Below are 27879 nucleotides of genomic sequence, written 5' to 3'. Positions count from 1 at the left end.
TGTACAGTGGTTTAGAAATAAGCGCAGGAAGAACGCGGTTAGAAAAATTGGATAGAGAAGTACATCCGAAAACATTGCTCTGTCATGATATGAAAGGTGGCTACCTAGAAGACAGGTAATAGAAATCACTATATTTATTAATTCATATATTATACATAATATACCCGTGATTTTTCAGATTTATATATGGATCAGAATCTTATGGTTCTTACCTATTTTATCACTGGAGTGTTATTAACACTTTTGTGTATTTTAGTCATCATTTCATAACTGTGCCCCCTTTTGGATGGATTAATGCAGCACATAATCATGGTGTAAAAGTTCTTGATACTGTAATTACGGAAAGAGAAGGTATCTGGGATGTTATACTTGAATCTCAGGAAGAAGTAAGAAGATTTGCAGATGCACTAATACTTGTTGCAAAATTTTATAAGTTTGATGGCTGGTTATTAAATATTGAAAATACCATTAAAAATGAGCAAGTTAATAATTTAATTTATTTTGTAAAATATCTAACAGAAAATATTCATGAAGCAATTAGAAATTCTGAAATTATATGGTACGATAGCGTAACCAATGAAGGAAAATTAAATTGGCAAAATGAGCTTAACAGTAAAAACATGTAAGCTTGTTACACTCTTATACTTTTACAATTGTTTCTGTTTGTAAATTTTATTGAATGTTCTAAGTACAATATTTCAGAGATTTCTTTTTAAACTGCGATGCCATTTACTTGAATTATAACTGGACGAAATCAAAATTGAAAAACAGTTTGGCACTAGCAAAAACTCACAGTCGAGATATTCATGATATATATGTAGGAGTTGATGTTTGAGGTAGAGGTTGTTCTGGCGGTGGTGGATTTAATTCATCATATGTAATTACAATATTACTTATTTTATTGTAGCATATAATATAATATCGTTTAATATTTCATTAAACCATTATAATCTACAGGCTTTACAAAAAATACGACACGAAGGACTTTCTGTTGCACTTTTTGGTCCAGGTTGGACTCACGAATTTTTCGGATCTAAGACATTCCAAGAAGTAGAAGATCTATTTTGGGCACAGTTGTTTCCTTATTTATACGTTCATGTATCTATCTACGAAGAAGAAGTATTCAAAACATCATTTTGCCGTGGCAGTGGTAGCATGTATTATCGCTGTGGTCAGGTATGTCAAATTTTGACAAACACATTATTTTTAACAAACTGAATTTATCATAAAAGATATAACTTAGAAAACACGAAGTTGGCACCCTGCTGAGGGTAGCCACCCACATGCTATATTTATTTTTATTTTATTTTTTTTATTACCAATGAGATATAACACTTTACCAAATGTCCTTCATGACAAATTGTAAAAACCAAAATAAACCATATATAAAAAAAAAAAAAAAAACTGAATTTATCACATGAATATATTATAACTGAGATGCACATAGTTTATGCAGGCACTATATGAAAGGGATAGAAAAAGATTTAAACACAAACCATTTTACAATTTATCCCTGCAAGATCCACAAATTTCAGTACCTATACCGCACATGAAATTTACATCATCGCCTCAACTTCCAGAACCGAAAAGTGAAAACGATCGAAATGAGTGTTCAGAAGAACCGATACATTATGTTTATGAAACGAGAAAGAATGTTGTTCGAGTATTAAAAAATGTTGTAAATATTGAAAATAAAATGCCAATGCTATATGTAAATAGCTTCGAATTTTGCAGCGAGTTCTCTTTCAGAGGTGGTGGTTGCATAGAATTAACTACAAATGATCTTACAACTAGGTCATATCACAGGTGAAGGAGTTATATATTTTGTAATTAAATTTATGATACCTCGCACAATTGTATTTTATATATTAATTATGTGTTTAAATTCATTTACAGACTATTTCTCGTTCACATCGAATTTCAACAAGACATTGTAGCAATCATTGCTTATAAAAAAATGGAGTCGTCCATAGCAAATGGAAGTCAACCCGAACCAATACTAGTTCTCGGCAATAATACAGGCTTAAAATCCATCGTTCATTATAAATCAAGGAATTTGGTTGCCAACTGGAAAAGATGGTAAGTCTACAAAATATAAATTGAAATATTTGTAACATAAGAAACAAAAAATAATTAAACCTAAAAAACATTTTATTAGAAGAATAAAATTTTATTCTTCTAATAAAATAATTGTAGGGATATGTAATGTCATTACATTACATTAATACATTAAATATTTATATAGTATGAGTTATGATTATACTCTAAATAAATGTACCTCACACAGATATATTTTTCTTGTTTAGAAAGCAGATATATATGCGTCTGGTTAACATTATGATTAGCTGCCTGTAAGCAATCTTCATTTGGACTAGACATTGTTATTAGGCAATAGAGAAGATATCTACCAGTACAAATATGATTATCACAGAATTTAACAAGTAGCCGTGATAATTAGATATTCGAGATACTATCAACAATGATCTTAGGTTCAATAACGAATCCGCGGTTAACGGGATAACGAATATACTTTCTTCCAAAGTCTAAGTCGGACTGTTTGCTAAAAACGTGAAATATCCACTGATCGTAAGGACGTTGTTTTACTCGCTGATGAGATCGCACGAGAATGTTCCTCTCCATCACAGTGATGCTACAGAGAAAAACTATGATGGGGTGTGTCTCAGGTCACGAGATGATCGGATTCGTCGAGGACAACCCTCGTTCAGAAAGTGAGGGAAATGGACGTTGCCGTTAATTGGTTAATTTCTATGTATTTACTTAAAATTCTATATAAGAGTTGGTCGCAAATAATCTGTTAATTAAAACAGAAATTTCTATGTTGGTGGTTAGAGAAAGATGCTAGCCGCCATTGAAAGAAAGTTGCTAGCGGGAAACGTCGTTCGTGAGGAAAGCAGATCTGCCGTATCTTCCGGACTGTTAGGATAAAGACTGTTTGTCAATTTGAAGGACCTTAGTCAATTAAATCCTAAAATTTATAGCGGGTCCTCAGGCTAGCTAAACATATACTGTGAATGATGCATCGACATCTGGCAATCATGTTGCGGGAATAATTGGGTCTGTGTGTGGCGAGCCACGGGGCAAAGACGGTTGGAATGTTTACTGTTGGATGTCGGTACAACTGTTTCTTTTTAAGGAGATCTATGCAATTCTATACCTTTGTTAGGTAAAACGTTCATCCCGTAACCGCGGCTACGTTCGGCGACTAGTGGTCGCCTCGAGCCCAAGCTCATTATCGCAAATCTCGGACGATTATAATCGGTTTAATTCACAAAGATTTATAAGGACTAAAGATTTATAAAGATCAGTTTAATTTATAAAGATTTCTGATGACTACAGATTTATGATGATCGGTTTAATTTATAAAGATAGTGTTGGGAAATTTTCCAAAGAATTCCAAGGGGAAGGCCCGGTGTCCTTTCATCTTCTACATATATATGCAATTGGTTACATGCTACAAACGGACTAATTACAATTAGCAATAGTTATTACCATTAATAGCTATTATTCAATATAAGGAACGTGTTGAAATTACATGATTCTCAGGAGCATATAACTTTAAGACTATTTTTCATTGTGCTATGCTCTTGGGATCTGCCATTTTAAAGTACGATAAACTAGGGCTCGAGTTTAAGTACTTAGAACTACGACATAAGACACAAAATACAGTTTTTAACTTCTAAGTTAAGAAAACGAAATTTTCGAATGAAAGTATATTGCATTACGTGAAATTTTGAAATATTTACAAGACTTTTCGTTTGCATATTTTAAGAACTTATATAACAGTAAAAGAAAAGCATCTATTTCAATGTCGAAAATTAAGCAAATGAAATCAGAGGAAATAGTTGATAAATTATGATCTTATGTTTAACTGTTAGTTTCAGTTTCTTTCTATAAAAGGCTTCATGTGGTGCTTTTAACAAAGATAGTTGTGGTATTATCTTAAATTTCAAATCGTAAATGGAGATATATTAAACCTTTAGTTTGAAAATTAATTTGAAGTTTTTACAAGGTGTCTTTAAGTTCATAATCTTTTTTAACTGTTGCATAAATGCAAAAAAATATTCTATTTAAAGGACAATTTAAATTGAAAAAAATTCACACAGGAGAATATTAACAATAGTTTTACTATTAATTCTATGTAAAAAGAGGAAGTAAACAATATTCAAATTATTGATTTATGTAAACTTATTTTTATTCGTTTTCTGAAATTACATAAACTTTTCTAAATTCTATAAAATAAAAATCTTTTTCAATGGAAGAACATTTTAACAAAAAGAGTCTCTTAGATTTACAGAATATACAGAAAAATGTTGTATGTCTCTGATTTTCCCAACAAAATCATACAATGCATAGAAATGCCAATATAGTCTGATGTGTGATCTCGAAATTCTATAAGCGTCGAAGAAGTCACGTTCGTATTAATGTTCGTAATACTATATTCTTTCTATTTAACATGAAATTTTCCTTTTTGTTGTCAGTGTTTACCGAACGAACATGAGGACTGTGAACGAAATTGGTATATCTTTTGCGAGGAGTAGCGTCTGCTATCTGGGAAAGATCGTCCTCAAACAAAAGCATCGACACCTGGACGGTAAGTCTGCTTCTCGTACTTTATACTGTCGCTCGCATTTCGCGTTCCCTCGATAAATGTACGTAGCAGGTGGATTGCGTCACAGTAAAAGTGTATTACCAGAGGACGAGGGTTTCGACCGTGTAAAAACCGTTCTCCGACTATCAGACCTGGCTACAATCATCTTTTAATCTTTGAGAACCACTCTAGTGAAAGGAATACTAACGTTTCACCATAGGATGTCTATCCAACATATCTTATCGCTCAATATTTCATGGGTCGGCTTCGTGATTATAGGATAAGCCCATTTCTCATTGGTCGACCCTACATTATTATGGGATTAGATCGAGATGGCGAAGTTAATCTTTGTTAGTTTTCCTTCTCTCGCTTTTTCTTTTTTTGCTTATTTATGCACAGACGCACGAAAACATTTGAACAGTCATGCACATATTTTTTGATATTACATATTATGCGTGTTGTACGAAACATTTTGAAATTCCGTTAAAACTGTTATGAGATTCGACTATTATTTTTATATTGGTGAAGTTTGAAGCGAATCTGAAAAAATATATAAAAATTACAAGATACCTAGTACAAGTATACATATATTTTGTACAGATCACAAGAATACTTAAGCAAGAAATTATTTATTACTAGATTCTGGATTTTTATGCAAATTGATATTTTTGGGAATGTAATTAAGAAAAGTAGAATTTATATAGAAAATTGTGTAATTATTTAGAACGCTGCTGTTTTGGATTTCCATAATTTTTTCATATGTTGTAGAAATCAACATTTTTAACAACTTTTTACTGCCGGACTCTTGTAGTTTTCAAGATATTTTCTTTTTTTTTTCTTTTTTTTTTTTTTTTTTTTTTATTTTATTTTATTTTGGTTTTTACAATTTGCCCTGAAGGACATTTGGTAAAGTCTTATATCTCATTGGTGATAAAATGGCCTGATAAAATGATACCTAATTCTAACCTATACATATAAACTATAAACAAAAGTTGAGAATTAGGTTTTGGTTAGCTGTTATTTTATTGGATTAGACTTCACAGCGGTCGACAATCAGCATACGTTGTCTCGGGCGCATAATCGTGCAACAGGTACAATTCACTGTAATATCGACAGATTTTTGCAAATGTCTCGGATATTAAGACCGAGCAGCGGTTATACGTGCAGGAAAAAGTTGTTTAGAATCACGAGCCCGACAATATATTAAAAAAGCATAAAAATTCAAGGCGGCGGCAGCTTTCTAAATAATTACCATGAATTGTTTTAAGTATCAAGTATCATGTATATGCCAATAATAGGTAGGTAACTTGTTTAATTTTTCTTACGACTTTGTTTTATTAAATTCCTTTAAGGTTTCCTTATGGTTGATTATATTATTTAGGTCAGGAAGCAACACTTCGATAAAGCTCTGTATTCGTAATAAATTAAATTCGAGATCTGCTGAAATGGAGGAAGAATTTAAAGCGTGCGCTACTTGAAATATCAGCGAACAAACAATTTTAGAACCGGATAATTCTTGCAATATTTGTTGTAGATATTTACTTTAGAAAATGTTATTTGGATAACATTTTTGATTCAAATTTTATTTCTGGCGGTTATGAGCCTTATCTTTATAAAAAACAGAAATATTTACGTATATGTGTATACTTGTTTATGTATATATTGATAATATCTGTAGAATTTTGAACAGTCGTAATGTCGTGACAAAAGTGTCATCAACTAATCTGTGCGCTGTGTTTCACTTTTTTATTCCTGTTAAATTAAATTACATCTTCGAGTAAATTTTAGCGATAAGAAGCTTTTCCTTTAAGATATAGTACCTATGAGATAGGGAGGGGTTAGGTTACACAGATTGTACGATTTTCTTTTTCAGTTACAGTTTTTAATTACAGCAGCTCAGGTATTTACTTAACTCTTTCGTTTCTATGGCTGAAATATTTAATAAATGGTCGAAATAATATTCCTCGGGTGACACTGTGGAGGAGATATATCGTGTAACTATTTATCAAAACGATGCAAAACGTGTAAATTGGATTGCCGTATCTGTCTCCGATTGTTCATCTAGTTCCAACTTGAAAAACTTAGATATTCTTTATTTCCCCGAGAACTGTTGGATTAAGGAAATTGATTGGAGATGATCGTTTGTTTGATTTTAAAATATAACAACTTTAACACTAGGTTTACGCACATTTCGAATGCGTCAAATAGACGCGTATAGATATAGGTATACTACACAGAAAGCTTGGAAACTGGAAAGCTTTGCAAAAAATGAATTTCGATATACATTTATATTGCTAAATGGATAAAAGTTAATGGGAGAGAAATGTAAATGGCTCGTGTAATTTTCCGCATGAAATTCGAAATACGTCGAAATGACGTCTCCCGTAAATTATATCACTTCGATGAGCTACTAAAATTACAAGCGTTTATGCGTTTTGATTGCACCGAACCGTTTCAGTATAGGTTTAACTCTGATTTCGTTTGCATCCATCTGAAAGTGGTTTGTACAGGACGCATATTGATCGGTTGCCGTGTACACCGTTAATTTTCCAATCAGCGGCATTTTGAATATAGCGACGACATTTGCGCTTTAGTCGCGTAAATGAACTATGGACGACTTGGTTACGATGGATTAATATCCGAATATTAATATTAGGTGAAAATATTATCATAAAATCGGACAGTGGTTAAAATTTCCAACCTTCGATGAAAACATTAAGTAGAGTCACCGATTAGATGAAAACGTGGAATAAAACCTCAGTTGATATACTAAATTCTTTTTTTTTTTTTTTTTCTTCATTTAAGCTTAGATATTCAAACTTTTATCTTATACCGAAATAAAACAATTTTTATATTCAAGATATTGATACATATATCGAATCACTAAGATATTGCAGGTTTATACAGCTTTAAAAAATAGTCTTCCTTTGCTATCAAATTATAAGTTTTGCTTTGCCGATAAAAATCTCACTTGCTCGTTTACGATTCCTGATCCGAAACATAAATAATTATAGTTTTGTTAGTCAAAGCTTGATTTTTCCTTTATACGAAACAACATGAATTTGTGTATATTAAAAATTACGAAAGTAAACTATTTCGTTTAAAACAATATTTTAGTGCATTAAATATAAATTTTATTCAAAGTTATAGAGTAATTTTTATTTCTTCCAAAAATGAAATTTAGTATATTCTACATTGTGTACTGCCGTATACACCGGTTAATAGCTAAATATTGTATCAATATCGTTTTCAATTTGGGATTTAATATACGTATCAATGTTTTCAATATAGAAATTTAATATAAAAATGAAATGGTAACTGCAGAAACCGAGAATTGGTAATTAAAAGAATAAATGCTATTATTTTCAAGCGCTACGTTAACAGGTTTCATTTACGGAAAAATTTCCAGTTAAGAGGAATATTTTCCATTATTTATATTTATAAAAGAGGGATTTAAAAATTACCTCAGTGGCAGAACATGTTCCAGGAACGAAACAAATGGTATATACTCGTCAATGAATGTAACTAAATTTTTACATTTTAAAAATTCGACGTTACTTGTCGAATGATGTACATACGTATACAATACTTATATACGTATATTTGCAAATACTATAATTAATTTAACCGAGGTTGATTCTTTTTGTAAATTTTTAATTCATTAATTGTAGACGTTTCTGGTTCAGAAATGACCTAGTTATCAACAGGTTAACAATTTTCTATCTGCCTTGGCCAGTATGAAATTATTCGAAATTTGATTTTTAATCGTATCCATCGGCACACTCGGTGCGTGAAAAAAGCAATCGCGCGAAGCTTAGCCGGGCAATCGATGCGTTCCAATGATTTGTTGCAGCATGGTCCAATACCGTCTAAACCGTAACCGACAATAATCAACAGTTTCACTGACCACGATGATAAAGTTAACGCCAGCAATTTTCGGGCGTGCACCAGACACTAATAGCTGTCATCCATTACGAGCTCTGATGTTCTCGAAGTGAACAGCCACGGGCCGGTTACTCGTTTGTTTTAACAGTCACATCGCGAACGAGCAACGCAAATTACGTTCTGCTTGCCGTGTGTCACAATAACAACTATTTGTAATCGAAGAATGCGACCGGCTCATTGATATTCCTGCGGTTATCGAGTCGAATTTTTCTGCGGTTCTACCTGCTGTTACAGTTTGCATTATAATATTTCTTTCTTTCTTTCTCTTTCTTTCTTTCTTTCCTTTTCTTTCTTTCTTTCTTTCCTTTTCTTTCTTTCTTTCTTTCCTTTTCTTTCTTTCCTTTTCTTTCTTTCTTTTTTTCCTTTTCTTTTCCTTTTTCTCTCTTTCCTTTGTTCACCATGTATGTTTTGCTTGTCAGTTACGTCAAGTACTACTTACACACAGTGGCTCATGAAAGTTTTCCGACATTTACCATAGAACATTTTTATAGATATGTACGTTGTACATGTTATGACACTGCTGACGTTTATGCAAATGTGCTTTTTTATAGAATGCAAATAGAAGAACGAAATTAATAAATAAATAATAAATAAAATGAAATATATAAAGATAGAAGTTTGTTAGAATGATTAGCAGACTATAAAAATGTATTGTTTTATTTCACGTTCTTTGTATGATGCATGTTTTGCATATTTATGTATAAGGCCATATGCAAACGTATCTATCACGTATTTATGTGACGTATTTATCTCGTCGAACGTTGTTACGACCGTTTGCGGAGAGACGCGGTCGCGGGGAAAACGCGTCAGCGAGAGGGGTAAATTCTCGCTACGATTCGTGTAATCGACACCGCGAAGTAGTGGTTCCTCGTGTTTCGATTAGGATAACCGGAGCGGTTTAATGAATTTATCACTGTGTTAATAGGTTAAAATATCGTCTATATTCAACGATTAGTCATACACTAATATGAGCGTCACAAGAGATAAAAGTCTCTGGAACTCGCGGCCAGGTAGCAACCATACACTCGTCGATACATTGTATTGATGTACGACGCCGGCGGACCGCTAGCGACGGTTAGAAACACGACATTGAAGGGGCGCCGTGACAATGTGCGAACATCTGGTTGCCAGTCTGCCCGCGGTAGATGATCCGGTCGATGAGGGTGTCATTCGACGTAACAACCGTTATGCGTAATTTAAAAAATCTAATGATTCCACAAGAAGATAATAAATATGGCTTTGATTATTAATTTGTCATTTATCTATATATTTTAGTAACATTCGTGAATTGTTGATGTAAATCGACAAAATGGTCCACATGTTGCGACTCACATATATTCTATTTGCTATACGTAACATTTTGAAGTTTCGCCAATATTGTAATAAAACACAAATATATCGTGACTACGCTGCTCAAATTTGTAACGAGTCTGAAAATCTATATAGAGGTTACAAAAATTATTATATTATTATAATATAATAATATAATATAAGTTATTGCGTCTATGCTGTGCTGGTTTTGTCGTTGACTTTGATCGGTTATAGAAGTTTTTGATCAAAGGATGACCCTAGTTAATAGGTTAAAATTCATCAGAGTCTTGATACAGAAAGTCATGCATAGTAAAAGTAAAATTCATTTCGCATGTGAGACGATAAACGGTACCAAAATCGTGTTACATCGCGCGATCGAACCTATTATAAAACGGCGTATGATGACGTACTATAGGAAAATAATGGTTCGTTATCTCGATACTAGATGCTCGTTTGACAGGAACTATAATACTTTTAAGGTCTTTGATACGGTGTTAAATTACGTCAACGATGGCCAGCTCGTCGATTCACGGAATGTATAATCTTCGACAGCGAGGATCGGCTCTGTTATGGTCGGTAAAGCGAAAGAATATCGTCTCTAGTCCTTAAGGTATTGCATAAACGTTCTTTCGCAACTATTCTAAACATCAGTAGCTTGGACGTTTCTTTTGAAGCGTGCCTCCTCGACCGTGTTTGCGGCGGACGATCGATAACTTCCCCCTTCCGTCATCCATACCGCGTTGGCGCATCTTCCAGCTTCTATTCGCGCGTAGGAAGCAACACAGTGAGGGTTGAATTACGGTAGAATTTTACAAGCGAGTGTTGAATTACGGTAGAATTTTACAGGAATTATCAGAGGGTTCGGTACTTCCTGAAAAAATTTCTTTTTTTCTTTTTTTTTTTGCGATCACTTATTCGCGTGGTTCGCGATTTCTGTAGTACATTTATCGATAATTATAAAAATATAAGTAAATATTACTAGCATTGATATCGCGAAGTCTTTGTAACAGTTGAGAGCAATATACATATATATAGTGTATATATTATCTATATATCTATATATAACTTGTTCCTATTATTATACTATTTTCATCTTTTTTTCTACACATCCACTTACGCATCTGGTCGTCATATTGTAAGAATCATATGACATTGCTGAAAAACTGCAACAGTCAGTTTTTATATACTACTTTCAAATCCGGTCAATCATTGACTACAGATACGAAAAATCTGCAATTTGTGCACTAAGATTTGAAATTGGAAAGAATAAACAGGCAAAATGTACGTATATGTCTAACTTATAACCAATGGATCTGTCTATTATAATACGATAATAGGGAGACTATAACGAAAATAATGTACGCATAGAAATGTATTCAGATCCACAAGAATGATGACTCTAAAATTAACAATTTCCATAATAGGATATAATAGGAAATAATGTCATAATCAATAATGTTCAATTTTAAAGACGTAAAAATTGAAGAGACGATATACAAATATTTGAAACATTCAAAGTGTAGTATTTTTTATAGTATTTAGCAGGTGTATACGTATAAAAGGGATAACGTAAAAATATTTATTAATATAATATAATATAATATAATATAGAAAAATAATACGCAAATATTAGATACGTATAAATATTATAATACTATGCACATATGGAAATTAGACTTGTGAAAATTTATGAAAATTTATGAAAAATCTTATGAAATTTAGCGGAAAGATAAAAACTAAATTAAAAGTAGCGAGGAGCAAAAATAAATTACATTGGCGGTTTAATATCTGAGGGGATTACGTGTATTTGTTTTGCAGCGGTATTAATTTTCTCTGGTTTTACGGTGGACTAAATTTTCTGATGTATATGCTCTCATATTTGATCGAAAAACACATTCCTCTCTTTCTGCAAATAATTATTCTGGTTTTAAATTTGTTTTTCTGTTTACTCTTCTCGTCGGAAGATTTAATGAAATGTCCTTAGCGGTAACTAATGAAATTTTAAAGCGGGAATATCCGTTAGAAACGTATAAATTTCTCACAACAGCATGGCGTACATTTTGGCCAATTTTATTATACATTTTTCAACAAGGATAAAGGGTTATTTCTCGATAATAAGACACGACATAATTATTTCTATTTCACTTCTATTGGGTCAACGATCAAATAATTTCCTTTGTGCAGCATTTCAATTGCTACGTACTATTTTACACAGTCCTATAATGCGTACATTATCTTCTAGCTATGAATTCTTTAAGCACTGTCGCAAAATATTAAACGACAACAGTTTGTGTGACACGTTATTTGATGATTGTCAAATAAATAGAAATTGTAAATGTCTAAAAATAAATCAATTTATGTCGAAACGAAAAATTAAATATTTCGTTCCAAAGCTTCAATGAAATTTCAGTGAAAAGTAATTTGAATTTCCCTGGAAATATCGACAATTCTTACACTTTGTATTTAAAAATGTTTGACAGAATTTGCGCGTAATACGTACGTGATTGATGGAAAGAGAACAAAAATTGGTTACTTTTTATAAGGATGAACAACATTCTAAACGGCTAGGTTAAATCCTAGTTTGTTAAAAGTCTTTCTGAAAGTTAAATTTCAGTTTGTTGTAGAAATAGGCTGATTTGTTTCATTGCACTTACATCCGTCATATTTATTTATCTATATTCTACGTTTTATCCGTTTTTAATTTGTTAAAAATTCACATATATATGATAAACGATCGTGACATTAAAGTATACTATATAACAAAATCTGTGCATGTTATTATTAATAACATACGTCGTATAAAGTGTAGAACATCAATTAAAATTATAATATTCTGAAATTAAACATGTGTCTAAACCAAATTGTAATGTTTACGTAGGATTTCGCTCCTATGTATTTGGATATGTTAATTGATTTGTCTTGACAATGCACGAATGTTACTAAAACGTATGAATTAATCATCTTTCATAATCCTGTTGTGGAATAATTATTCATTTAAAACTATATCAGTGTCGTACTGATTGAATTGAATACGTGATTGATCTAAGTGTTAAATAACATTAAATATTATTGCCTCGGTTAATCGCAATATTCTATCTATCAATTTATTCAATCCGTTTCCATCATATCTACTGTATATATAGCTTTATCACCGAGTGAGCTAAAAACAATGGATTCTTTCGGTAACAAGACTCTTCCATAATATTTGATAGCTCCGGGCATAACAGGCTGTTATGATATTCAGGGATGACTGTAACAGAGAATAAAGTGGTCCTGGATGTTTATTTGTTCTACCATGTGTTTTAGTAGCATTCGTGTCTTGTTCATACAAATCGACCAAAGTGTGCATTACTCTTAAAAAGTATTAAGACACTTGTTTATTTTTGATGTATATTTTACAAAATTAAGAATAAATTATTATAACTACATTCGTAATTACTTTAGTTTCATATAATAATATATTATGGTCGGATTGAATTAATTTTTCGAAGCTAATACGCAACAATAAAACTGGTGTTTGTAATCGTAAAATATTACAAAACTATTGACGAAGTCTTCAGCTACAAATTTTTTAACTTTTTAATCTTTTGATTATAAATTAGATAAAGAGAAATCTTGCAGATCTCTTTGTAAGTTGTAATTTGACTTCCGATATTAAAATCAGCGATATTTAAATAGCAAATTGTACACGCTAGATGGGAAAATATAATGTTGCTGTTTTTTAATAGATAATTTATTATTATAGTTTGGTGATTGCATAAAAAGGCACACGTGGCTACAGAAACTATCGGCATACCATTCTATTTATTACAGCATTTACATGCTAATTAATTAGGTCAAAATATACTACATTTCATTATCAATATCATTTTCATATCAGTAGTACTTTAATATGGTTACAAAAGTTTGACGAACAAAATCTGACGGAAGACTGCTTCATTGGAGAATAACAGTATGTGCCAATAGTTTTTTTAATTACTATACTAGACTTCTAATTATAATCATATTTACCATTAATTTCTACACTTCAAATAAATCTAAATAATGTTGTCGCAAATCGTTTCAATTGCCTAGATACATTATCAGCTATCAATGATATCGTCACAGATTACCAACGTTTATGAACTATACTTACGAGCAACGGTACACTGCAACGGAACATTACGATGCAATACCTCTAACCGACCTGTAGTTACAATCTCCGTTTCCCTAAGCTTCAACCCTCGACCTCTGATACTTCCGCCTATCGTTCAACCCCCTCAAATAGGCGATCGACAATATGGAATCGAGACGTATAATGGAAACCGATAGTGCCTATGCGATCATTGCTCCCCCTCGAAGGAATATAACAGCCGTGCCATTTCCATAAAATCTTCGGCATTTGGTGCTTAAGGAGGAGGAACGTTCATATTAACAAGATGAGATCAAATTTTTTCCTGTTCGACCAAGGCGATCTATTGGTTTTATCATGGACGAGGCAGGGAAAAAGCGAGTGAGGTGGAGAGTCGGCTCGTATGCCTCGACCGCGGAAACATTTTCAACGGGACTAGAGCCCCTCTTTGTTCTCGTATCGTGTTGGAGCTTTTACATTCCATGTAACGTAATACGTTTGCTGCGAATAAACGCAGTCGTCGTGTCGCGAAAGTGAAACGTGCCTGGTCAACAAATCGATCGGTAGATACAATTTGAAATCCGCTCGGCAAGCGAATCAAATCAGCGCAGAAAAATTAGATTGGGGAGTTAACCAGGGGTTGTAACATGAGAGACGGAACGTTGAAGCTTGTAAACTGTTTTTCGTGGGATCACGAGAACATAGAAACGTAACGAATTGAAAGATCTTCAATCTAGTTTACCAAGTTTCAAATTATTTGTCAAAGCTTGATGTTTACGGATTTTGACGTCTTTACGAAGCCAATATTTGGACAAAAATGTTACCCTCTCGAATTATAGATATTAAATTGAAATCTACTGTAAGAATAAAAGTTAATATAAATGCTATTTCATATCGAAAAATTTTATTACACGAGATGGAGCGGTAGTCGCAGTACGACCGGGCAGGGGTGATTCCACGTGAAAAATATGAAAGCAATTTCGTATGGTATTCGTTCGTCTGCGGCTTCGCTTTCAAGAAAATCGACTTTGAAGATTTGACAAATATACCTAAATTTGCTTAATTCCGGATAAGGGTAAATAATCGACAGGGATTTAAATTTCATTTGAAAATAAGTAAAAAAATATAGGAAAAACATAGGAAAATTAAAGTATGCTTGACAAATTTTCAAATTTGATTTTCTCAGAAACGAAGCGTCATATGAACAAATTTTATTGTACAGTTTCGACTTATTTTTTCATGTAGAATCAGCTTGTTTCCGATTGTACTACGACTATCCTCTCCATTTTGCATATATATAACAAATAAATTGTTCTTAGATGTATATCAGCTTTGCCAACCATTTGGTCAGAAATAATCCAAAAATGTTTTTATCGCCGATAACGCTAGTGATTATTCTTAGTCAAAAAGAATTTCCATCGACGATGATAGTTATTGAAAATGAAAAAAATTAAGCAAAGTACATCTGTTATCCCGTCGACAGCGGATTCGTTATCGAACATCCATACTTATTATATAGTTATTGTCACATCCATACTTGTGTTAATAAACGTTACCTCGATTGTGTGACAACGATGAATAATTCCTCTGAAGATTCGTTATATGCCCCTAACTTTAATCTTAATGATAACCCGACATCACAGAAGTGGGATCAGTGCCGATTGTAACGATGCAACAGCTCGTGACCTATTGTGCGCGAGTTGACTCAGCCGCGAGAGCAAAGATCGAGCGGCGGACTTGGAAATTTAACGCTACCACGTTTTAACCCCGGTATCGTGAGCGCCGACCCGGCTGCATGGTGCATAATCGTTATCCTAATGATGAAAGAAAATCCTTTACGAGGCAGCGAGTTATTTTCTGCCTTGAATCGTGCTTTAGAGGGTTCTGCAGCGCATTGGATTACGCAAGTACTGAACGATGAAGAAATTACCTAGCCGGTAATTAATGAACTTTTCATCACGCGTTTTGGTGGCCAAGAGACGGCGACCTCGGCGCTAATGGAGATATACAAGGAAGGACTGTCGAAGAGCGAATCCTCAGGAGCTTACGGTAATCGTCTCCGTTCCCTTCTGAAGACAAGATGGCAAAATTTATTGACGGCCGAAATAATTAATGCCGCCGCTCTTTGCCTCGGTCTACAAGATCGACTCTCCGAACGACTAGCACTCACGAATGACATAGAGACGGAAGATCAATTTCAGAGTGAAATGTGATTTCTCTGCGACGAGGAGAAGTCGACGGCTTCGTCAGAAAGCCCCGGATAAAGTGCCATCACTGTGGCCACTACGGACATCGAATGTCGGGTTGTCGCAAGAGGATAAAATTGGAGCAGGTGAAGAATATACGAAACTCTGATGAAAACCGATCAGCCACATCATCGACGGCATCTTGCTTCAAGTGCCGCTAGAAGGGATATGTCGCGCCTAATTGTCCGTTATTGTGGAGGAAAAACTACGATTGTAATAACGAACGTCGAGTAGACTCCCGCGTAGAGGAAGATCCAATTGGTACATTAAATCATCATTCCAATTTAACTTCGTTTCGGGAGCTGAATGCTCACTAATTGAAGAATCCGTAGCCCCAAAATTTTCCGGCAAAAGAATGAGTGATTTAGTAATACTGCGAGGTATAGATAGAAAACACTTGTATTAAATGTACATCACAAATTTTGTTCACAGTATGTATTAATGGTTTTACATGGGAGATCATTTTTCATGTCCTTGCTGATAGTTACTTACTTGGAATATGATATCATGATTGATCGTGAAATTTTAAGACAAGCTTTTAACGTGAATATTACAGAAAATGTCTTGCTCTTTGTAAAACAAAAGTTGTTAATGTCTGTGACAAAACCGCTGAGAAGAAGATCGATGTTTACGAAGTTGATACCGAGGTACTTGATCATTGTTAAAGTCGTTTGATCTTTGTTCTCGAAAAGTTCAAAAGTTCATTCGTTACGGGCTTCCCACGCTCTCGTGTAGATACGAGCCAGCTAGAAATACGGTTTATTGATCCAAACGTTGCCGCGCAAGGAAGAAGCCGTTATAGATTGAGCGAGAAAGAGCGAAGAATAATGCGTGATAGAATAAGCGAATTAATTAGAGTAAAAATTATAAGGCCTAGTAATTCACGGTTATGTAAAGAAAACTCGTAAAGAAAGAAGGACGGCTCGGACAGATTGTGCGTAGATTTTCGAGAACTAAATAAAAATACTGTCGCGGATCGATATCTTCTACCTCTTATTAGCCCGAACATGGCCAGCGAGTTCCATGAAATTCCCATTCATCCTAATTCTACAGAATATACAGCAGTTTTCACCCCCAACGGGCAATACGAGTACGTAACGACGTCGTTTGGCTGTTCCCTAGGTCTTGGGCGACCTCGCCTACTCGTATCTTGTTGCTTACCTTAAATTGGACAGATAAACATGAAAATATAAGCCAAAAGGTAATTTCCGTCCTGACTGATGAACTGGCGTAAATGATGTTCGACCCTAATTAATTATCCGATAGAATTACATCCTAACGTTAGATCGCGTGGATACGGGGCTATTTTGACCAATAAGGTCGACGGTAAAAACCGGCTAATAGAATAGTATAGTATAGTAAGAAAACTAGTCCCGTGGATTCTACGTATCATTCGTATGAACTAGAGACGTTGGCAGTTGTAAACGCCGTTAAACATTTTCGCCACTATCTACATGGACGGGAATTTCTTGTTGTTATTGATTGTAATTCGTTGAAGGGAACCAGTAATAAAGTGAATGACGGGGTTTACAGGTGGTGGGCTTATTTACAAAATTTTACTTTTGACATAATGTACCGAGAAGGTAAACGAATGGCCCACGTAGATTTCCTTTCGCGGAACCTCGTAGATAGCGACCGTGTACCATAACCAACAAAATCAAAGGAACAAGGAAATATGTACCGAGCAACAGAGAATCCTTGTGGGCTTCGTAAAATCGACCACGAACACCACCAAATTTTCTGTGACTTAGATTGATTTTGAATGACCTTGAATGAGTATAGTCGTTGAATTCATCATTATGTTTAGCGAACTTGAAATGCCCTCGTGCAAAAAATTCAATTACACTAAATTTTCTTCCCCGTGCAATATTTTTGATTTTCTTAACATTTTTTTCTATCATCAATATTTTCAACAGTATCCAACTGTCATCTTATACGCGTATAATAGTGAATATCCAACTTTACGTCCTTGTTCTGCATAAACTTCATCAGTTAACATTTACAAATTTGGGCAAAAACCTGATAATTTATCGCGCAAACTGCGCATATCAGAATAATTATAGAAGTGCTGTTAAATATTGATCGTTAAATATTATATGTATAATAATGTTCGACATATTAGCTTGTATGATGTACTGACGTACTGCTGACGCACTGCGCATATTTTATATGCGTATATATATCATACGTTTTCTGTAAATTTAATATGCACAAACGTCCAGAATTTAATTATTGGCAATAGCAAATGACACGGTTCCAGCGACTAAATTATAATACATAATCATATCATACTGCAAGTTAATAAGTAGAATACATTATTTAACATAAAGATACAATAACATTATCGTAAATTACATCCAACATATTACGAAATAATGATACAAAGATAAAACTACAAGGTATGTATACAGCGGTTATTGATTGATTAATAAGTGATTCTATATTATAAGATTATTATAATAATTAACGAATTATACATGGAAGTATAAAAATAAAATTACGATTTTGAAGTTACCTCTAATTACAGATCACGTGAGAAAATATAAGTGGATTTCTGTTGATACTCTGACTTTTATATTTTGCATGTTAATCGTCAAATTTCACACCAATGTCCTAATACTTCTAAATACAATATTGCAATATTGGTTATAAAGAATAAAATCATTGCAATAATGTTGCGAATAAAATATATCTTGCGATATATATTGCAAAGTATATGACGAAATATATAATGAAATAATGTATCTAAACGTTAACGTGGTGTAAAGGATTAAATTTTTATGCGGTAGTATACAACCCGACTCGAAGAAAAACCTTCCTCTTTTCAAGCATTAAATTTACAGTATAACCGTGTATTAAATTCCGTGGAATAAGCTTATGAATATCTCACATACCTCATTTTATAAGCTTCGCAATAATTTGCACAGACTTGGAAACTTAAATTGTTCACAAGACAAGCATTCTATCTCGCAGTATTTAGTTTAAATACCTACTTCTGAGAATACCTACTGCAGAATGTGTAATAAAGCTAGTAATGGCGAAATTGTATGTATATTTGCACGATATTAAATGCAATTCTAGCAATAATAATTCGTTTTCAAGCGTTATTTTCAAATAAAGTTACTTGGAGTAATTAATCTTTTTATTTGCTATTTTTACTTCAAACAAGAAATATTTAATCTCGTATCGAAATTATGCAACGAAATATATATATATATATATATGAAAAAACGTTTTATCAAACTTCTACAATCTGAAAGTTAAGCGTATTTGGTTCGTGTTGCAATGGATAGCGCGTGATTATATTGTTAGACGATTTAGGTAATTATTAACGGTAATTATTAAGATATTTATGTATATTTGTATTTTATCGTAAAATCTTTCCATCATTGTTTCGAAGTGGTTCGATGCATTTATAGAAAAACACGTGATTTGAAGATTAGATCGAACGCTCGTTAAAATTGTTTTTACCCGTTAAATTATCAGTTAATGTTGAAAACGTGAAATTTGTAATTTTATGTTCTTATCGAGCGTAGGAACTACTGCCCTTTCACAAAGCATAATCGAAATTGAAATTAAGTGGAAGAATATGTACACTACTACGATTGAAGATATTATTGCAAAACGCTTTCTAATGTTACTCTATAGAATATTGTATAGAATATATATAAATTTAACTTTTCGTACGTGAAAACCTCAATATATATATATATATATATATATATATGTCGGAGATGAAAGGACACCGGGCCTCCTCCCTTGGAATTCGTTGAAAAATATCCCAATACTGTCTTTATAAATTAAACCGATTATTATAAACCTTTGTGAATTAAATCGATTATAATTGTCTGAGATTTGCGATAACGAGTTTGGATTCGAGGCGATAACTGGTTGTCAGATGCAGCCACGACCACGGAATAAACGTTTTACTTAACAAAGGTACAGAATAATTGTATAGCTCCCTTTAAAAAGAAATAGTCGTAGCGATACTTGACAGTGAACGTTGTAATGGATATCTACCCCGAGGCTCGCCACACACAGACCCTATTCTTCGGGCAAGATAATTACCAGATGGCGATGCATTTCCACGGGACATGTTCAGCTAGACCGAACACCCGCTATAATTCTTAGAATTTCGTTAATTAAAATCCTTCAAACGGACAAATAGTCTTTATTTTTAATAAGTCCTTAAATCTACCATCCATCTAAGAGGAGGTACGGGAAATCTACTTTTCTCGGAACGACGCTTCCCGCTAGCAACCTTCTCTCAAGGGCGGCTTGCTAGCATCTTGCTTGCATCTTAGTACGAGAAATTATACGAGATATTATACGGAAAATAAAATTTGAAGGATAGATGTGGAATACGAGGTATTCCATCTCCAAAAATAAGTAAAAAGTATGCAGTAAAGAATAACATTCTTCCATTTATCTGATTTTTCAAGAGAATCGAATTCGTTTAATGTATGTGAATTTGGCTAATGCTTGCGAAAATAAAGATGTAAAACAAGTTTCTTCTATGTAAAGCTTCGTCTTTAAGAAAATAGAGTTTAATGCGTTGAATTAAGAATCGACTTGCTGCACGTCTACTCGATAAATTTTCAAATCTTATTTTCCCAGAAACGGTACTATGAAATTTTATTCTACATTTTCGATTTAGTTTGAAATGCAGAATAACTTCTCTTATTGATTCACTTTTGCCTGTATTCACTTAAGCGCCGTGTGAAAACACATTCTATAAATTCTTGACTTATTTCAGGATGTAGAACCTTTTATCGATCGTTCACTCCCACTTTAGAAACCAAACCGAATTAATAAATAATTCAGAATCATACAAGTTCAAGACATATTTGGCAAAGATTTTAACTCCATTTTAAGCTTTCAAGGGAAGTTCAAGTCAATTTTAACCTAGTATCGTATAAACGAATCCTACTCTACATTTCCTGCTTATACTGCCATGTAGAATGGCTGCCTCGTTAATCCATAATTAGTGGAATATAATACTGGTAGTAAGTAGGATCTTATCAAGGATGTGCCTTGTCAAACGGTAAACTTACATCAAGCGATTGCTCCAGTATATATTCATCCGGGTGTAAAAATGCACAGTTGAAAACAGGATTACTGTTATTCGAAGGTAACCGAGCTTACTAAAATCAGATAAAAATCCTAAAGCTTGTTAGTGGTTTTAATCTGTAAAACGTTCGTAATACGTTAATTTATCAGTTATCGGTAATCGAAAAAGAAAAAAAAAAAAAAAAAAAATGGACACCAATCCGTTGTTATTCTATTTGCACGATTTTTATAATACAAGTATACGTACAGTCTTTATTTTGCAGTTATTGCGTCGTAATTGCAATAAGGTAACTTTATCAGCTACGCATTTGTAACAAAGTAGATGAAACATTGTAATTATGTTAGGAACTTTTAGTTGTAACTAAATAATTAAATAGTTATTTAATACCGATATTCTCGAGGTAACTTTAGAGGATTGCAATTATATGATGAAAAATATTGAACGTTGAACGGTATCAATAAAGCACACAAAAGATGCTTATACATTAGTTTCCTTTGTCAATCGTTTTGCAGTTGTTTTAAGCAGCAGTTATCGACAGATGCTTTGTATAAACGCGGTCAGTCAAACATGGTCAGTAGTTTGGTCAAGTTATATGTTTTTTTTTTTTATTTGCGTTTATTTTACAATCAATTCTCGTTAGAGAATTTTAAATAAATTTATCTGACGTGGTACTATAACATGATTAAGAAGTATTTATAATATATTTGATTCTATTTGAATCTAGTGCTTAGGTATAAGATATAATGTCTTTTTAGCCTGCGGATCTGTTCCAACAACTCGAGTAGTTGACTAATTGGAGGGTTTACGTACAAAGGTGCATTTATTAAGGATCTTAAGGTTTTAGATTGGAATTCGTGGAGAATTTCTATGTTGGAATTACTTACTATTCCTTCGTAGTTGCGAGTTCTAAGTAAAGTCAAATTTACACTCTCTCACTGCGGATCGATACAGCGGACGATTCGTCGGAAAACGTCGCTTTCGGCGAATTTATATTTCACTTCGCACAGATGCGACGGATAAACGCTGTTTCCATTTGTGTGTACTAAAATGAAACAACATAAATGCGACTTTTTATCCTCGTTTCAACCGTAGTGATTCTTCAAAGTGGACAGATAAAATTCAGCTCTGCATGCTACGTTTTTTTTATTTTTTTTATCTTTTTTTAGTTTATCTTGGTTTTTACAATTTGTCCTGAAGGACATTTGGTAAAATATTATATCTTATTTATTGGTAATAAAAGAATAAAAATAAAATATAGCAGGTGGGTGGCTGCCCCCAGCTGGGTGCCATCTTCGTGTTTGTTAAATTATATGTTTTATGTACCTGCTACCTGCCACCTGCTACGTGACTGAATTATTGTCCGTGTGTGAAAACATATTCATAATGATCATGCCTCTGCTATCTCAAAATGAGTTACGTAAGTACGAAGGCATTTTAAGGCAAAGAATCTCAATATTCTTCTATAAAGAATAAATAAATGTATCGATTAGAGAAAATATAAAAGAACATACGATAGAATTCCATTTTCGGAAAATGATGATCTTAAAATCTCGTAAAAAAAAAAAAAAGGAAAAGGAGGAAAAGTTTTTCTATCATTACGCGATTCTGAGCCTGTATTATGCCGGAGTGTATCCCCACAATTCATCACGATGTCACTGCAATTGTTAAACAAATCTACAAATCGGTCACAACTGCCAATCCGTAAAAATACGATCTGTTTTATTATAATACATTTTGCAATCATTTCGACAATTGCCTTGTTCATAAATAGTAAAAGAAAATAGTGTAACATTGAACGAAGGAAACTGCTTCAAGATTCCATTATCAAACTATCATATTATGCTTGGCTATTTTATTCGATTGTCCTTTTTTTCTTTTTTTTGCGTGAGGAGGGGAAAAAAATGCTGTTACGCATACCCAGTGACCCGCATCACTGGGGTTATGTGGGGGACTCGGGCGGATGTTGTTGCCATACCCACTAAAAACCCTTCCCCGCCCTCCTTTCTCTGCTTTGAGGGCTGACAACCCCAGTAATACCCGGCGTCGGCAATCATCAGCAGGGTTGTCCTTTTTCATGCTCCGTATCTCCTTCTTCGTTCAATTACTGCTCGCTTCATCTTCTCAACCAGTTCAATGTTGGGCTGACCTCCTCTGAAAAAACCAACACCACACGCAGTTCCCTAGTGGTCACCTAATCTTAGAGTACTACCCCACTCGTGCCCAGCGTTGCTTAAGTTTCTCGTGTTCGGACGGGAACGAGTGTATTCAACGTGATTTGGGCGTTGGCTTATTCTGTTATCCTGTATTTTATCTCGAATTTCATATATCATTCATATTGATTTATAACTGTTAACTACAGATTTGTGTATTCTGCTTGTCTAACTATGTGTTAAATGTGGATATGTAAATTGTGTTATATTCTAATTGATCAATCCTTTAAATGCTCACTGAACTGCTTTTAATCGTCGTAAATAATGTGGTATGAAATGTTTCATTTTGATTAATTAACCCCTACTGTGCGCTCAATGTTCGTCGATCAATATTGGTATAAACTAAATATTCAAAATGGCGAAAACTGCAATATTTATAAAATTGCAAATAACGAAACCTGTTTTCCACATCTATCAATTCTACATCTATCTAACAATTCTTACATCTTTCTGCATCAATTGATTTCGATGAAACTTGAAGCATGTACATAACCTACATAAGTCTACGAAACGTATCGTTAGAAGATCGTAATAGTCATTACAGGTTTAGATAAAAATGTCATGACAAATGACTATTACTGTTTTCTTCGCAATCCCAACTAATTGCAATTTCTTTCCAAGTCTATCTTCCATATCATTTGGTAATCTAATCCTTTTAACTTCTCCAAGAAATTCAAGTCCTCTGGTCCAATTTCTAAAAAGTAATTCTGGTTTAGACGGTCCGAATATTAATGTGACCTACTATTTTGTACAATTTAAAATTTCCGAATTTGTATAATATTACGAGGACAATTAAAAAAGGAAGACATTATAAAAATATGTGAAATATATAATAAAACATTTTCTATACAGTTCACTGCATTAATTGTTGATTCGATTATTTCTGTTATTTTTGTCCAAATTGTAATATAGCTAACTGTACTGCTAATATTGCTATCAGGATTTAATCATTTCCAGGTACAACGTCGACTAAATCTATCTCTGTAAATATTGCCAATGTTAAATTTGATATTAACAGAGATGGCCAACAGGAGATTGATGTTACAATATCTAAAAGTAACTTTATATGCGACAATGTTTGAAGGAGGAAAAAATACAAATACAGCAAAGACAGCTGAAAATACAGCTTCGTCGATCTCAGAAAATAGAAATAAATTTCGAAGAATTGAAGGTGATGATGCAAAGGCCGATGTAAAGCAAGATTCAGAGAATCTGAAGAAAGACTCAATGCCAGAATTTCCAGCGATTAAGACTTCTAGTACAATAGTAGATACATTACATATTTCCAACGCTTTTAATGCTCTAACATTGTCAAATAATAAATACGTAAAAACTGCACAAACACTTGAACCAGTTTCACGTGCATGCCAAGAAGAATGGACCGATAAATGGAATAACCTTGAATTTCCAGCTCCCAAATCGTCAATTTTAACACCAGTTACTTTTAGTTTATCTAAAAAACAATATTCATTTGGTGACACAAGTACGAGTCAGTTTCTTGTTTCTCCAACGTCAGAAAGTAAAGAGTCAGCGCGTGATAACGCAGAGGGTAAATCTACGCCTTTCTGTTGGAAAGCAACAACGACAACAACATTATCAAGTCCAGCATTCCAAGTACCTACTGCAGCACAAACTTTGCATAAATCTGGAACATCCAAATCATCAATTTTAAAACCACCTACTTTTAATTTATCTAAAAAACAATATTCATTTGGTGACACAAGTACGAGCCAGTTTCTTGGTTCTCCAACGTCAAAAAGTTAAGAGTCAGCGTGTGATAACGCAGAAAGTAGATCTACGCCTTTCTGGTGGAAATCAACAACGACAACAACATTATCAAGTCCAGCATTCCAAGTACCTAATGCATCACAAACTTTGCATAATTCTGGAACACCCGAATCATCGATTTTGGTACCAACTACTTTTAGTTTATCTAATAAACAATGTGAATTTGGTGGCGCAATTTCACGTAAATCTTGCACTTCTCCGGTGCTAGAAAATAAACCTGCAGCTTGCGATTCAACACCAACAAACCAAAAAGAAACAACATATAATACAACACTCGGGATGCCAACTGTACGTGGCACATTGTCAGTGAAATCAGTAGTATCTGGTGATAGTACTGTTAGAACGTCTACCGGCGAGTCAACGTCTCTTATACGTGTACATCAAAAATTTATATTTAACGCCATTTCTACTGAACCGGCTGTAATGCCTGGGACTCGATTCAATTTTCCTACGAATATGATACCTCCTGTATCGACTCAGATTCAAATATCGATTGATTCCACCGATTATACATTTAACGGACCTAATCCGGAACTAGCAGCATTTCCGCAATGTCCAACTACAAGTTCATTTTCTATATCGCAACCTGTTACCCAAAGTCAACAATTGTCTACTTCATCATCTATTCCTCTAGAATGCGCGTTTAATTTTGATTCGTCACCAGGAGATCATACAGCTGTAAGTAAACTAAAAGTATTAAGTCACTGAAAAAATTCCTAGCATATTCGATAATCGATTTATTCTGTTGTATTCTGTACACCCTTTGTACACTCTTCTGTACACACCGAACACTCGTAAAAATCTTTTAGCAATAGATTAGGCTGTCGCAAAAGTTTCTTTCGTTTCATTCAAAATTCAGTAAAATAATATAAAACAGAAAATGTTGTGCATCTATTATTTCCTTATAAAACGAAAGAAACTTTTCGGACAACCTAATATTATATACGTTATACGTAACATTTTCAAATTCCATTGCTACTATCATAAGATATGACTATCATGACTTATCGATAAACAGTATTTCGAATAATGCGATGACCTGATAAGAGTTACCGTATTCCTATTTTTGAAAGCACTTTTACAGCGGTATAGAAAGAAATTTACAAAATTGTATTGTAGTATATTAGAGGTTCGCGATACCAACTATGTTAATGATTGTGTTTTACAAATGATTAACATTATTATGATTAATATATGATTTCCTTTTTAGGAACCTGGTTCAATCCAGTCCGAAGGATTTAATTTTAATCCCAATACTAGACCATCGTTCCGTTTTAGTGTTTATGAATTTAAGTATCTACAAAATATAAAATTATTTTACACATTAATAGCAGGATCTTTTTTCCATAAAAAATGTGTTGCCATGTGTTGTTTTAGTGCACCTACTCAAGTACAACGAGATACTGCGTCTACTCGAGTACAACGAAATACTGCGTCTACTCTAGTACAACAAAATACTGCCACCATCAATTACCGCCCAATGATCAGTCCCACTCGATTACTCAATCCACGAAAGATCAGGAAAGTTTTTAGAAGATTAAAATAGGAGTCAAGTAACGGCATTCTTTTTATACAGTTGCTCATGAAGGTATTCATATTCTTGCAGAAGACACCTTTTATGAATATACTATATGTCTTGAAAGAAACATTTTGAAATGTCATTAGTATTGTAACAAAATCCGATTGTCATAGCTATATTGGTAAAGTTTTTAGCAAATCTGAAAATATACATAGATATTACAAAACACCTAACACAAGTATGCAGATATTTTGTAGAAATCAATAAAGTATTTAAACAGTCATTTAACATTTCATCAAACATTTTCCATATGTATGAAATAAGCTTAAATATTTACTGGAACCACTTTTGAGATTTTTTCTAGGCATACCAAGGAGGCTATTAATGCTGTGTGCTAATCTTTATTAAATATATGTTTGTAAATAACTTTTATGTATATTTTCAGATTGGTTTTTGGCTTTTCTATCATAAAAATAGTAGTTGCAAAATACTTTTATGAGCCATTGTATCTATTTCATACAATCGTGAGAAAACAAGTCGAAGACGCTTCGTTTTCGAAGAAAAAAGAAAAAAGAAACGATTTTGAACATTTTCTCGATGCTGCTATACGCACATACTCTTTATGATATATCAATTCTTGGATCAATAACGAACTTTCATTATTGATGAGCTGCTGCTAGTGAATGAGGAAACTTAATAAAATATCGAATGTCTGCAATTTATTGAGAATAACGAGTTTATGTGGGTAACAGATATATCCTTTCATTAAGCATAGGTCTTATATAACTCGTTTATGGTTGAGAAGAAAAATACTAATCAGTACTAATTAAATTCATGAATTAATAACTTTTTTTTTGTAACGAAAGAAATGTTGCGATGCATAATGTACAATGTATTGAATTTGCTTCATACATTTAATTGATTCTGAACAATTATCTTTGCTTCATTATTTTTGAATAAATTCAGTATTTACAACTTAATAATTGTAATAAAATTATATCATTCAGATAATAAGAAAACGCGTAATAATAATTATTACGATGCAAAAAAAAATAATAATAATAATAAG

General features: G+C 33.3%; 1 pseudogene; it reads left to right on the top strand.

Moving 5' to 3' along the window:
• Window positions 1–302: 302 nt before the first annotated feature.
• LOC132915936 (cytosolic endo-beta-N-acetylglucosaminidase-like) lies at window positions 303–27879 on the top strand (annotated as a pseudogene).

Source organism: Bombus pascuorum, unplaced genomic scaffold, assembly GCF_905332965.1.
Source record: "Bombus pascuorum unplaced genomic scaffold, iyBomPasc1.1, whole genome shotgun sequence".
In the NCBI taxonomy this organism is placed as follows: domain Eukaryota; kingdom Metazoa; phylum Arthropoda; class Insecta; order Hymenoptera; family Apidae; genus Bombus; species Bombus pascuorum.
The sequence above is the reverse complement of the archived record's forward strand: the minus strand, read 5'-3'. Positions and strand labels throughout refer to the sequence as shown.